The sequence below is a fragment of the Rhea pennata genome, chromosome 2, assembly GCF_028389875.1.
Source record: "Rhea pennata isolate bPtePen1 chromosome 2, bPtePen1.pri, whole genome shotgun sequence".
Lineage (NCBI taxonomy): Eukaryota > Metazoa > Chordata > Aves > Rheiformes > Rheidae > Rhea > Rhea pennata.
Window position 1 is genome coordinate 19,667,845 of NC_084664.1, and position 14,670 is coordinate 19,682,514.

General features: G+C 37.3%; 1 protein-coding gene across 12 annotated transcripts in view; it reads right to left on the reverse strand.

Moving 5' to 3' along the window:
* Positions 1-14,670, reverse strand: part of KIAA1217 (KIAA1217 ortholog) — a 359,020-nt gene that overhangs the window by 116,123 nt on the left and 228,227 nt on the right. The window lies entirely within an intron of this gene.

Consider the following 14,670-nt stretch of genomic DNA (forward strand, 5'->3'; position numbering starts at 1 on the left):
AGAAAAGGGGGAAAAAGAGAAAATTGTTAAAATGAATGGAAAAAGGAGAAAAACAATTAAAAAAAATAACCTGCACATACTGAAAGTATACTGAGTAAACAAATGAAAGAAAATGAAAAGAAAAAAAGAGAAAAGTAGAGGAAAAAGAAAAGAAGGAAAAAGAAAAGAAAATGCGCTGAAAAATAATAAAGGTAAAGCACATCTGCCATGGAGCAACATGCTCTGTCAATATTTAATATGCAGTATCTTGAGGACCCTTGCTGGTCTCAATTCAGATGCACTATGTGTAGTGGTGTGTCAAAGAAATGGAGAATTTTTTTTTTAATATGAGTTAATGGCAGAAAGTTAACCCACACAGTTTCAAACAAATATCTAGCAAACGTATCTTCAAGAAATGGCAAGTATGCATTCTTCTTAAGAAATGATACAATTTTTGGCTGATGTCAGCAGCAGTCATTACACTTCTGGGCTGTTTTCACACTTACTACAAAGGCATGGAATTCTTTAAGTCGTACTTTATGATACATTATTCTTGTTTAAGCACAATTTTGCATAGTTGATTAAGATGAAATAGTATGATTAAGGAGCATTCTCCAGTCATGGCTCTCTCTATTATTCTACATCGGATCTTAAAGCACACCGAATGTGAAAACATGTGAAAAGGAGTTTAAGGCCAAAGAAAGAACCAGGCATCTTTCCCCCTAACAAATGAATGACATGAGAATCGGAGGAGGAATTGCCTAGTGACATTTGAGTCCTAATAGCTGGAAGTCCTGTATGTTGCTGCCGAGAGGAGTGGGGGGAGTAGAAGGATATTATATTGTGCTTTAAATAACCTTCTCTGAGCATTTTATTCTTCCTTAAGCCAGTGTCAGGCTCCCACGACAACCGCTACTGCCCTATTCAGGGCTTGCAGCTATTCACATCAGGCAAAGACATTCAGACTGCTTTGATAACAAGCATGTTGTTATTAAGAACCTTACTTAGTAATTATGATGCCAACATCATAATTAAGAGAGTAATTCAAAGCATCTTTTGAATTTTGCAGACCCAGGGGACACGAACGTATGATAGTTGATTCTAGGGACAAGATAAGCAGCACGCAACTGCACTGCGATTTTTCATGATTTAGTCTGGAAGGGCAGTACCATTTTATTTAAAGAGAACAATAGGTCATTTTTCTCCCTATGATAAATGCATCATTCAGATTTGTTCAAGTAAAATGTGATCTTTAGAAATAAGCTATTTATGCAAACATAGTACAAATTAAACGCAACCTTCCGGCAAAACCTGGATAAACTCCAATTCCAAACCACAAAGACAAAACAGTCAGTTGCCAATGTCTCAATAATACTGAAACTGTATTAGTTTTTTTCGTGTTTTTATAACATCTCTACCCCATACATGCAAAGACTGGAAAATTCTACTTACGCTTTAATTAAACTATTGTCCTTTTCATTAAAAAAAAGAGGAGGGGTTATGGATTTTCTAAGGACTAAATTCCATCTCAAAACCAATTATAGGAGGTTTCCTATGCTGCATGGCTACCTGACTTTCAGTCAGCATTAGACCTCAGGACTATGCTTTGAAAGGGGCATTGCTCTGTAAAACAGTAGAATTAAAACTATGCGAGAATCACTCTCCCTAAATCCATTGCGTAAGACCAACTTGAGTTTCTCAGTTTCCTCAAACTCTGTCACCCTAAATGGGAGATATAACTGTTTCCACTTTCTCTGGATTTTTCGAGTCCCAAAGAAAGCAAAAGATCATTTATGCCATAAAGTAGGGTAATGAAATAAGGGTGCTTGACAAAACCAGCAACTCTCCTTACCCTCAATTTAGGGAAATTTGTTTTGCACCCTTAGCTCTCCCCTTCTTTTCTCATAGCAACATAATTATTTTAATTCCAAAGCAAGTAGCTAGATGAAGATTTGTAGCTTAAAGACATCAAGCTAGTCCACCTAGATGCAGAAGTCTCTCTCCTCTTAGTACAGTCGTTCCAAAATCACATGGTGCTGCACATGATACAGCATTGGAGTCAGCAATCTCTGAGCAAACACAATCTGAGAAATGGAAAGGAAAATATGAACCGCACACAAACACAAAATCACATCGCTGGCAGTACAGAAGGACCTAGAGAAAACAGGGTAAGGTGGGCCACCAGGAGGCAAACAAGGCCCCCACAATGTTAATACAGCATACTTTGTATCGCCTAAAGAAGACACAGACATACTAATATGGGAGAAATACAATTAAGAATATTGCGCCAATCCCACTTACAGACCTTATTATGAATGAGATGATTTGAAGATACTTGGGTCTGAATCCAAACTGACAGTATGGCTTCACTTGGCACTTTCACAAATATTTCTTAACTTTGCAAATTCGTTTCCAAACTCAATAGCACACTGATGCCAGCACTCTGATGACCTCCTAGTTATTTAAAGAAGTAATGACCTATTTCTTCCTTTCTTCCTATGTTGTAGGGGAATTTTTATTTTTCTTCCATGTGTAGGCATGCATGTGGATATATATAGTCCACAATAATGGGAAATGAACTCAAGGAGAGCTTTGCAATTCCCAAATGCAGCGAGGGCTGCAATCTCCCCTTCCCCTAGGGATAAGTTCCTGTGACAATTCCCTGTCTCCTGCTTCCCCCACAGGTTGGCTACTTCATTGTTCCAGAAAGGTTGCCTAGCATAGGAAGTAGCAGGAATGAACAGAGAAACAGGAAGTTAGAGCAAATCCCACAGAAGATTAAAAAGCTTTGGACAGGACTTCCTATGAAATAGCTGTAGACCGCAGAACATCAGAATTATGTGCTCTCAGCAACCTCTACTGGCAAGCAGAGAAGCTCCTGTACTTCATACTAATCAGAGTTTTATAGAGCTTGTGACTTTATTCCTGTACACGAGAGTCTGGATCCTTTGCTGGTTTAAATGAACTTTACGTGACTGGCTTCAGTAGCGTGATGATGCAGTAGCTGAGCTTGGCCCAGTGAGCTGGAACAGCAATGGAGATTTTCACTGTCTGTCACTACAGACCCACAAAGGAGCAAGGCTCCCGTTGAAACAAATATGAAGTCTTCATGAGCTGTGAAAGCAAATAGCCGGAATAAAAGCAGTACCAAGTCCTGTCAATGTTGAATGAACACAGAAAGAAATGGATTAAGAAAGGCAGGTAACAACATAAAAGGGAGAAAATTAACAAAAGGGCGTAAGTATTGTCTTCTGGAAAAAGGCAGAAAATGCTATAGGCCAAGGAGGAGAATGGAAAATGCCAGGGATACTGCCCACAGCTAATGGAGCAGTTGCAGAGCGTCCCTAATCAGCAAGTAGGAGGAGGAAGTAATGTTGCATGGACAGAAATTGATTTCAGGATCCAGTCCTTATTGTAATGAGAAAGGTACTGGTAACAAAAAAACAGCTGCCAAACATGTTGCTTTTGAACTTTAAGCCAAAACAGAGTGAGTAGTGGCCTTAGAAAAGGTGTAGAAAGCTAACAGTCAGAGGAGGAAAGCAAAGATGCCAGGAATGTGCTGAATGTCACCAGACAGAGTCCTGAGAAATGTCTGGTGAATGCCACTTGTAAGGTAGTATCCAGAGGATTAGCATGCAGTAACTTAGGGAGGACAAAGATTGATATCTTGGGGCTGACTGTGTTAGTCATTATCCAAGGGCCTTACAAATGAGGGTGAATGAACTGTAAGACTGCCTTGTGGGATCAGCTTGCTAAGAAGATCAAAGGAAAGGAGTCACCATTTTAGCAGGATCAGGCCTGTCGAACAGTGAATGCTAAATCTCCAAAGGAAAAAGCAGATGCTTGAGACACTTCTGTTGATGACTTAGTAGGAGACATCTCTCCCGCTGAGTTAGTCTAAAATAATGTCACAGAACAGAGTTAGGAGAGCACTATGGCTCCTAGGGGTGGGATGTAACACTAATATTCTTGTTGGCACTGACAATACAATGCAAGTGCTTTTTTACTAAGGCACTGGTACTGCTGTGGAAGTGGTGAAATTCAGGAGAATGTTAGGCTTTCCAATTTCTTTCAGTTTCTATAATAGGCCTTTGATTCATGCTTTTGATGCATTTCAAAAGGGAAGTCCTTACAAAGGCAGAACATGTTAAACAAGTTAGATTTACCAGGGGTCACCCAGGAAGATGACACAGCTGCTGAGATAAGAAGTGGCTAAAATCAGTTGAGAAAGGTACTGGTATGAGGCAAAGGCAGGTTAACCAGGACATTACAATGTCAATTAGCAGTCACTATATTTACTGTCTCTGGGTGAGATCCTGCAGAGACATGCAATCAGCCGATGCTGGAGGGAAACAATAATGAAAACACAAAGGTTGGAGATGAGTGTGGAGATGATGATATGTGACTAAAGGAGATGCTGACTCATAGCTCTTCAATAGCTTGAAGTAGAAGGGAGGAAATGAAGATCAAATGCCTATTTCCTGCACACAATGATTTTGGAGGGAGGACACAAGAAAGTGGTATTTCTCAACAATGCTGGGATGGGAAAAAGTCAAGATGGTAACTCAGTTGGGTTCATGCCAAAGAGGTTTGTCTAACAGATATATTAAGCACACAAAAGTCTGCCAAATAAGGGAAAGAGTGAAGTCTTTTATCATATGAAAGGACAGAGTCAATGTACAGGATCAACTGTAAGCAATCTGCAAGACAGCATTTAGGCAACTGATGAAAAAATGGAAACAGTCAGTGACAAATGGTCCAAAAGGAAGAACAGAAACAAGAACAGCATTCAAATGTAAACCAGGAGTGTAGTCAGACAGAAGAGAATAAAGCAACAGCAAGATCCTGCAGGGTATTATATACTTCCTTCTTGGTTCTATCATGGACTTATGTTTAAAATTTTGCACTTAAGTAAAAATAATAATAAAAGTAAAAATAATCATATGAGAAGTCAAGGCGACCATTATTATGAACCAAGTTAGGCATGAACTGATTGTTTGGCTAGTCTTGGACCAGAATACTTTGTAAGACTAGGCTCTAACACCTTTAGCATTGAGTGTTCATCAACTCCTTCCCCTTCCACATTTTCCATAAAAGTAACCATCAAAATAAACGAAAGAAGCAATTCTTGTATCTCTGATGCGTCTGTCCCCTTCTGCAGTTATTCAAGCATCACTCTGTGCAATGCAACTAGCAAAAACAGACTGCTTGGGGCAGGCTGGAACAAACTGATGCCTGAGTCTCATTCCTCTAAGATAATATGAACCTGATTTAAGCCACTCTTTTGTGAGGTAAAAATCTGTATTTGAAAAGCCTACATTGTGTGGACATAGAAAACCGAAAAAACATTGGCTGGAAACCACAAAGTTAGTTGTCTAAGTGAGGCATATGAGGAGGTTCCTCAATGAGTAGAAGACAGCTGCTCCCACTGCAACTTTGAATTACATGGATTCATAAGCTTAACTTCACTAAGCTAAATGGCAGGAATACATTGTACCATTCTTTTTCTGTGTGTCTCCCACTTTTATCTTAGAAACAGGGACAACTAGGCAAGCATAGCATCTTTGTTTATAATAGTCTGTTCCTCCTACTATTCATTTGCTACCTCCTATCATTATCCTCTTTTCCTAGAATCACAATATATTGCTGAAGATGAACAACAAAAAAAAAAAAAAAACAAAAAAAAAACAAATCTTTATAAAAGATTAAAGAAACAATAATGATCTATGAAGGATGAGATTTTCATGAGCTCTCTTTAATATTTTGAAAAGTAAGGAAGAGTAATAGTGAAAAAGTCATGCATAAAAATAGAGTATAATCATCTCTTTCTCTCATTTCTCTGTGGTATTTCTCTCTCAACTTTAAAAATTGGCTGACTTGGTTATTTATAGAATAACCATCAGTGAAAAGCACAGTATGGAGTATGCAACGACAACTGATGACCTAATGAGAACATCCTCCAAAATGCTGAAAAACGCATGGCTTTGTCTTCTTCCATTGCTCAGATTTAACTGTAATGATTCTTTTATAAGTTATTTCTCTTTAGACTTCATTTTGACCTTGACTATTGATTAAATGAACCTTATTTTCTAGGTGGTGATTAGCTCATCCAATTAAACCTTATAAAAGCTATTCAAAGGGATCAGTGGATAACTTTGTATTCAAAATGATAAGGTTTCAGGAGTCCTCCTTCCTAACCCCACAAGGGAAAAAAATGGTAATTACTCAGAAGAAAGCATACACAAAATATGACTGTACACATATTTTGTTCCACCGATTTCTTAATTTCTGATGCTGATTTCCTCTGTAAGACTTAACAACAGTAGTGGACACATTTTCTGAAAAGTTCATCCCCAAAACACTGAAGGATGGAAACTGCAGGTGTCTGCCAAAAACTACCATTTTAGCTGCCGATCAAGACAACTTCATGAAAGAGATCATGCAGTATCGTACCTACCTACATCATGATGGTAGGGAACTGCATTCAGTAGCCTGGGCTTGTGTTCACCTCTAAGGGAAAGTTATAAACTACATTTATGTGCTTCAACAGGCCCTAAGTTCTATTAAGAAAACACGTTGTGGAGCAGAAACAATTTAGAGAACTCATTAAGATTAATCTAGCTAAGAAGTATCAATGTCGAACTGTAGTGATAACCCTTTTTCTTGATGAGTGTTCTTTTTCCGATTATTGATACGACAAAATGCTCCTAGACAACTGTCATTAATCAGAACTCCCTTGACCACAGAAAAATGGATGAATAGATTTGGTTACGTTCATTTTAAACTATGCATAGAAATAATCTTCCAAAGGTATTCCAATTCACTCAGAAAAAAAAAAATCCCAAATCTTTTCATGTTTAGTCAGGTCTGCAAAGATGTCTAATCATAGCTTTCTATTCCCAAGAGTTACCAAGCCTTGGTTCCCATTCCAGTCCTTAATGAAGCCATTTTTCCTGCCCTTGGCCCATCACGTAAAAAAAGAGTTCATAATACTTAGCTATCTTATAAGAGTTCTGTAATAATTAACTCATAAACAGTTTCCAGCACAGTGAAAGGAAAACTGCTATAGCAGAGTATCACATTTATACACCACATTAAGTTTGCTCTTAACCTTTTCTAAGGATCACAGAGTCTCAGCACCATAGTGGCTTTTTTTTAATAACGGTGTCCTAGATCTTCTCTTAGAAAATCTAAAATTTTGAACTACAACATCAAACTTTAAAAGTCTTCTTATCTTATTACTAACTGAGTTTATTATCTTCCACCCTTTCTTAAATACAAACCTATCATCTACACAATTACAGTGGAGATATGAGCTCACAAGTGCCTTTGTGCAGCAAATGCCAGCTTGCACTTGAAGAGTATATACAGTAATTAGAGTGGAATCCAGCTGAGTCAGTCAATCTTATTATCTCACAGTATCAGTTATCTCAAATTAGTGAGTTAAATAGTAAGTACAAATAATATTATACTGTACTACTACACAAATAGTGAGATTCTTGAGCGAATGCTGGTTTCAGACACAATCAGATATCATAGCCATGATATTAGGGGATAATTAATGCCAGCCAACATCAGCTAATGGAAGATTATCTTGATATCATTATTGTAAAAAAAACCTAAGTTTCAATGATAAAAAAATTTAAATATTAATTTAAATTTCAAATTTACATATACATATTTTTTCAAATATATATTGCTCAAGTGTCCAGACTGCAGTATGTTTTCTTACATGTTGAGAAAGCTTCTTAAAGTTATGTATTCACATTTATGTGATACAACATACATCCAATAATGAATAAACCACAACAGAGCTCATTCATCAGAAATGTCAGTTCAAATATAGCCCGTTTGGAAACAATACATGGATGCTACTGGCTTTACAAGACTTTCAGAAGAGGGAATAGGGCTAGAGTTGGATTTCAAGAGTTGATGTCATAATTGTTCACAAGCCAACTCAGGGCTTTAAAACTGAAAAGAATCTAGAATCTATAAAATGGTTTCCAACTTGTAAGGCTTCCAGGCCCTGCGCCAGTGGATAATAACTTGCAATACGGTTTAGGGTTTTTTAGAGAAGAAAATGGGGGAAGGGGTATAGCACTTTCATATAGAAGGGAAAGTACAATTCCACACGCTTATGTGCTACAAGGAGAGATGTCCTTCTAAAAGCTTGTTTTCTTGCATTATACATGTCTTCTCTTCCTCTTCAAATGCTTGAATGCTATAGAAAGAGATAGTGTTAAGAAATAGTGCTAGCACCACTCATAAATGACAATCATAACAAATTAAGAGAAAGCAAGGCTAATATGAGCCAAAAGGTATATTTCCTGAATATCTGAAAGGAGATGCAGTGAAAAGAGTATATGCATTTCAATTTCTATAGCATTTTCATTTTGTTGATAGACTTCCTTTTAGCATGTATCCATTAATGTTCTTAGAAGGGCTGAAAATGTACTAAATCACAGGTTAAAACTTTGAAATGAAATAGTCCTTAGTAGACAATACCAGACGAGCAGTACTTAGTTTCTTTTGTTCTTGCATTAACGTTGGATGACCTCATATTCCTCAGTCCCTTCGCTTCCCTAAATTCAGCTGAAGACAATGTTACCTCTTCAAATGAAAAGGATATAAAAAATTTTTGAAAAAGCTGTCTCAGTCTCTTCTGACTACACAGTACAGTTTTTACTAGCTGATAAATACTGCAGCCAGAACATAATGTAGGTTTATATTTGAGCATTATCCATTTGCTTGGTTACTGAAACTATGAGAGCACATGTATCTCATGCACATAAAAGGAATCTTAACTCCGCAGAAGCTGATGGAATTTTTTGCTAAGGGCTCTAAGAGAGAGCCAGAATTTCATTCCAACAACGTGGGGACTCTTTTAGCATCTCTAAAGCCTTAAAAGGGGATTTGAAAGATTCGAAGTAAAGAAAAAATGGGTTCTAACATACTGTTTTTTCTTTCAGGAAGTTTCTGAGAATAATTCATTTTCCAGCAGGTGCTTCTGTAGGAAATGACTTATAAAGCAAAATGTGCTGGCAGTCGTACTGGTCCTTTCTGTATGTGTCTATGTGTCTGAACATGGGTTAGGGTGCTTAACTTTGTGAATATAAATAAGTTGGTAGACTCTACAGATATTCTAATGGTAATTTTTGCCTGCTGTGTCTTGATAGCATCTTGGACACTAGAAAATTATTCCTATTTTGTCCATGAAGCAACACTTACTTTTTTTGGGGGGGGGATCTTTCTTGCTCACAATTCGTCTACTTCTGTAGAGTAGAAATACACCCAAACAACAATGGAACAAATATTCTTTTTTTCCAGACATCAAGGCCTCCTATTCTCTGATGAAATTGTTAGCAAGGAAAGTTCTGTGTGTGATAGGTTAGAACATCAAAGTATGCATTGTACACGTTTATTTTTTCCTTTCAGTGTCTTCAAAGTAACATTTTACCTGCAACCAAATCATCAATTCTGACTGAAACAGACTGTGACTCTGAGATATACTCATCATTGCTATCCTATTCCACATAGAAACTGATGACACAGCTGCAGTTGGATTAAGGGATACTCTGCAGGTTGACTATCTAAGAAACATAGTTCTTATTACCACCCTGACAAGAAGAAGATTCAAAGAGGTATTATCTTGTAGGTGATATTCCATACACCTACAGATTTTCTAACAGATTCCTGAAAGACACATACAGATACTGAAAATCTCTGCTTTTTCTTTTTCTTTTTCTTTTTTTTTTTTTTTTTTTTTTTTTTTTTAATTCTGAAGGTTCTGGGCAAAAGTAATTTGAAATTGAAGAGATTTTCTGAGTTGAGGACCCTCAAGATGAAATAGCTGAGTCTTTATGATGACATAAAAATATTCCAGTTTTCTATTCATTATTGATTGTGCTACCCTACTATCCCTTTGACCCTATTAAATAAATTCCCATCATCATTATTTTTCTCTAGCTATTGCAATTTCCAGAAGCATCATAATTTCTCCATCTCTAGAAATCTAAAAGAAAAAAAAAGAAAGAAAAAAGACAAGTCTGACAATGAAGGTGGGTTAAGGACAATTCTGTGAAAGCAGATGTTAAAGCGAGTTCACAGAAGGTTAGCTAGTGTAAGAAAGCCAAATGGAAAAACAAAATCTAGCGGATGATCATATCGACTCTGACATGCATTGACTGAGCTCTCAGTTCTACTTATCTCAGGAACTGAATAAATGGCTAGTAATTTTGGTAGCATCCAATAAGAGAATGGCATAAATTGCACAAGACTACTGAAAAAGATAAATTTGTGTTTCATTTTTCCAGAGGAACACAGAATTCTAAAAAGAACTAATCATTTGATTATTTCAGAAGCTATTAATACATAATCTTATGTCATATATCTTTCTGCCAGAGCCCTAACAGGAAAAAAAAGCAAAGAATAGCAAAAGTACCTGGTAGCAGCAATACCTTGTCTCTTCTGATTCACTGATGTAATTCAAGAAATTTATTCTTCCTCAGACCCATCTGGGATGTGAACTGAGGGACTGTTTGTTGGTTTTATAAACAGTGGTGTAGATTCTTTCAATATCTACAGTCTTTTTCTTTAAAAAAAGTCATTTAAAACCACTTGTCTGGAAGAAAAAGTGATTTGGAGAAGTGTAAGCATTTAGGAAAGTTCTGGGGGAATTTTAGGTTCTAAATAGTAATAATTATTAGGACAGCATTTACTGAACTTCAAAACTCAAACATGTGAAGCTCACACGTGTGTGCCCACATATTTGTAGGACAGAGAGCTGATTCAGTAACAAATTATATGGCTTATAAATGAATGATTTAAAACACTAATTAAATTTCTTTCATTCAAAAGATGGACTTTCCTTTAGAAAAAGCTTGACTAAGGAGGGGAGAGCTCCACAGCAGCAATTCTTACAGCTATGACACTTAAAAAGGTCAAGTCTGTGTAGAATGAAAACTGAAATGGTTCTACCAAGAATGGGAGAAGGGTAAACAGCTGAATAATTTGGAGGAAAAAACATATATGAAGAATATTCAGAAAAGTATGTTTCTAAGTTAACTAGATATTCTTCTTTTTCATGCCTGAGAAGTAAATGAGAATGAAAAAAAAATGTTTTGTGGCCAAAGAGTACAAAAACCACAGATGTCTTTAAAAGTATTTTGCAGACAATGCTAAGTTGGAAAGATACTCTCACATTACAAAGCCCTTCAATCTTGTTAACAAAGCCCGTGCATCTTCTTTATATATAATATTTAATGGAAACTGGGAACAAAAACTGTTCTGAAAGTGGGCAGCTTTCTCTTTTTGCTTTAGTAAATATTGGATAAATAATGATAATATATGGGCTATAATGAACTCTTATTAGCATTTAAAATGAGTGAAAAAAACCAAAAGCATTATTTATCCTTTGAAAGATTTCTTCTGAGGTACTAGGGTAGATACTAGTTTATTAAAATAACTTGTATATTAAAGATACTCGTTTATTAAACACCAACTACAGTATTTATTATGCTAAGACTGAGAAAGCTATGTAACAACGTGATCTAAGAAACAGGTAAAACAGTTTGTAAACTCCTGTTACTTTGTCAAACTTACACCCCAAGCAAACAAATAAACAAAAAGCCCCTACCAAATGTTACCCTTCCTAAAGAGAATGATCTACTTTTCACACGAGCTCTCAAACCCCAGATCTCATTAATAAATGGGATATGTCAGATTTCAGCTGCGAGAATGAGGAAAGGCTGGTAGCTCCCAGTCACTTTGACCACCATCAGCTCTCTAAAGCTAAGGCCATAAAAGCCACATCATGTCTGAGAAGTTAATGTCACCACAGCACTCTCCCCACAAGCAGTTGGGGATCATTGGCTCAAACCTCCACTCCTGCCAGGCACCTTCACCTGCTTCCATGGAGAAGCTCCTATAGAGGCATATGCTTAAATCTGCAGACCCAGCACACTCGCTGCAGGTAGCTCGCCAAGGAGCGGTTTCTGCTGGCTCTGATAGCTCCTCCACTAGCCACTGGATTCACGTCAGTGCAGGGCAGATCATCAGGGAAGCAAGGACCTCTGGCGCACCACATTGTGCTCTTCCATCCAAGGCCCCTTTGATGGCATCTCCTCAGTCACATTTGTGTACTTCTTGCATCAAATGCTGCAGTTGTTTACATGGGAAAATAATATATGGAAATATATGGAATATATTTAGCTTCTTTTAATTCATGTGAAAGAATAAGAAAAGTCTTGTGGAGAGTCACACTCCTATCTCTAGACAGCCATCAAATATCCATAGGTCATAGCTAAAGAACATCTGACACAGACCATATATAGTTCTCACTTACACCTTATAAATTATGCAGTATATTTCCCTAGTGTTTTGAATATTTGCCTCTTTGGTTAAAAAGAATAATGAAGCAGCACTTAAAAATTGCAGTCACAAAGCATTACAGTGTTGAGAAATACTTGCAGCTACCTTTTCTGGTAAGATAAAGTGCACCTCCTTCATAGTCAAGAGGAGCTCCATGCAAAGTGACAGCAGCATAAAGAAGGGGAAAAAAAATGCAATCTTCTACTTCATTGTTACTGTAGTAGTTTAAATATTTTTATGGTGGATATAGACAGGGAGTACATCTCTTCCTTGAGGCAGCATAATTTGCAGAGACTATTTTCTTTGCCAGAAAGGGGTCTTCCGCTTCTTTATTATGGGAAATGAGAAAGCAGTAAACTGGTGAAGCACTGCAGAAAATGCAATGCAAATTGCTGCAAGTACAGTCACAATCTACCACCTCAAAGGGCTGCATTCCTAATGCCTGAATCTGCTATTTCACAACATCCTGTATTAACAGCAAAACACATTTCCAAATTGTATCTCTCTTTTTTATGTGTGTTCTTTCTGGACCAAGCTTAACTCATTAGAACTAAAAAAATGCCCAGAGGCAATTTAGATTTCCTCTGTCTTTTGGAAAAATAGAAGTCTCACAATAAACCTTTTATCAGTGTGTTATTGGGGAAAAAGCTTGGAGGCAGAGATGGGATAAAATCTGTCTAGAGCTCCTTCCAGTTGAAAACTGCCAAGTCAAAGAATAATTTCTAAAGCAACAGACCATGCTTCATCTCATTTCCAATTACTATTTTCCGGTTAATAAATATGATCTCTGCAGCATGTACTGCAGCTTTCTCAAGGCACTGTAGCTTTAAAGATATGGATTTTAGTAAACTGATAGCAAAAGAAACACATTTCAATATTAAACGCTAAAATGTTTGCCAGCTATGTTTCAGGCTATCACTCATTTTCTTGATTTTCTTATAGTAACTGGAGTGGTTCAGAAGAACACACAAATGCTTGCTGTGAAGTGTGTATTTTGCTGGAAGGAAGGAATAACTATTCATACAGAAGATTTCAGTGACACAGAGCTGACGTAAAATCTAGAGCAGTAATGTTATACTTCTAAAACTGCAAACAAACTCTTGAACCTCTGAAAATAAAGTAGCTTTAAGAGTCTGGCCTCTAAAACAAGAGTCCCCCAAAATGCCAACTTGGTGTTAATTATCAATCACTAATTTGATACCCTGGAAAATAAAAGAAAGAACTTGGACTACCGCTAGCCTTTACTTGAAATTTTAAGTGGTCACTTTGGCTCTGACCCTGAGTTCTTACACTAATATAGTTTTATTTACTTGTTAAATAAAGTATGGAGATCCCATCACACCATTTAAGGTTCAGCTGTACTATTTGCCTTATCCAGGACCCAACAAGACAGGTCCAATCTACCAACACACATTCAGATCTTAGAGAAGAAAAAAAATGCTTGTTATTTACTAAGCTAGGGACTGGGTAGTAACATCAATGTGCAGAAGCTCAAATAGAGACATATTTCATTTTTTAAACACTGTCAAGCAGTCAAATTCTGCAGCCTAACTCATGTTGAGCAGTAAATCTCACTGAATTTCTAGCAATTGAAAACAAGTAAATAAAACCAAAGAGTGCTCACAAGAAATAATGCAACTACTTTCAAGCAGGTGGAGGCACAGCTGGTGGTATCAGACATTTGGGAGATTTCTTACTGTGTATTTTTTCTTTATAGCTTTATATCTGTATTTTTATCATTCATTATGATGACAAAAATATAGTCAGAATTTCATATCATCATATCAGTTTCATTCTTCTTCCTGTGTTTTCTTAAACTGGAGAATCTTAGGGGACATGTATTGCCCCTACTGTACTGTGACCACAGGCGCAATAAAAGCGGCCCATGCATATGGTGGCTATTCCTTCCCGTATCTCATGTGGGCTGTCCTAGGACCATTACAAGGGAATGAGGGGAGAGGCTTGTCACAGAAAGCAACTAACTGGCACCCAGCATATGAAAGCAACCCTAGCTTTCAAGGTGAACTGCTATTTTAGGTAAAAGAAACCCCACGCCAACTTCTGCACTGAGAATATTCCACTATTCCACATCCAGTGCTCTGCAACGTTCAGTTATAGCCCCGATGGAGCCTGGCCTATCGCAGGGGCACCGACACGTGGGGAGGGAAACGCCCTCATGCACCGATGACCCTGTTTACTTAGGGTCACATAGAGCAGTTACACAAAAATGGAACGAGCCCAGCTAGTTCTGCCTGACAAGTTCTATCAGATACGTTTGTGAGGAGGCCCTCTAATTTGTAAGATTTTTAAAAGATGATGCAG